The 691-nt window shown below is 36.9% G+C and overlaps 1 protein-coding gene across 1 annotated transcript in view; it reads left to right on the top strand.

Annotated features, from left to right (window-relative positions):
• The window catches only part of LOC107575819 (scavenger receptor cysteine-rich type 1 protein M130-like), a gene marked incomplete at its 3' end in the record, with an annotated part of 47,400 nt that overhangs the window by 5,784 nt on the left and 40,925 nt on the right, over positions 1-691 (top strand). The gene's annotated exons all lie outside the window — the stretch shown is intronic.

Genomic DNA, 691 nt, shown 5'->3' with positions numbered 1-691 from the left:
CTTCACTCAGAGGGGTGAGACATGAGCCATCAATCTAATTTAATAGCATTAATAAGAGTCTGTCAGACAGCTGATGTTCATCTATTATTAGTCCTGTTAAACCTCCTGCTTCAAACCACAGAATTCCTGACAGAAAAGCACAGAGCTGCAGGTGCATGTTTATATATGTGTGTGAGTTTGTGTCTCGTCCTGTGAGTATTTTTAGATTGTCATAAGGAGGCGTTCATATATTTTTAAGTGTAGGTGCAGGTGTGTGTGTGTGTGTGTGTGTGTGTGTGTATTTCTGGAAGGCAGTGAGGAATGGGTTCATGCGAGGATACTTGTGTGTTTGTTAATAGGCCTAACAAAAAAGGAATCTGCCTATAATACTTTTAAATGTGAATAATTAATATTTGTGCTGTGTTGTATACTTTATGATTAAGGAAATGAGGATTCAGTCTGTTTGTAATGATGAACATGTTTCTGACTGCTCTGCTCTTCTTTAACAGGGAGTCTCATCTCTGAAGAACTGCATTCTGGGTATGAAGATGCTGATGAGCTTCTCTCAGGTTAGAGAGCTGAAGCACACATTCACTCCACATTCACTCAAATCATTTTTAAAGAATGCACCTGGATAAATAAATAAATAAATTCTGTTACACATTTGATCAATGACTTAATACTATTCAAATACTGCTGCTCAATTATATAT

This window comes from Sinocyclocheilus grahami, unplaced genomic scaffold (assembly GCF_001515645.1).
Source record: "Sinocyclocheilus grahami isolate Dianchi unplaced genomic scaffold, SAMN03320097.WGS_v1.1 scaffold2922.1, whole genome shotgun sequence".
Lineage (NCBI taxonomy): Eukaryota > Metazoa > Chordata > Actinopteri > Cypriniformes > Cyprinidae > Sinocyclocheilus > Sinocyclocheilus grahami.
Note: the sequence above shows the minus strand (reverse complement) of the source record. Positions and strands in the feature narration are given on the sequence as shown.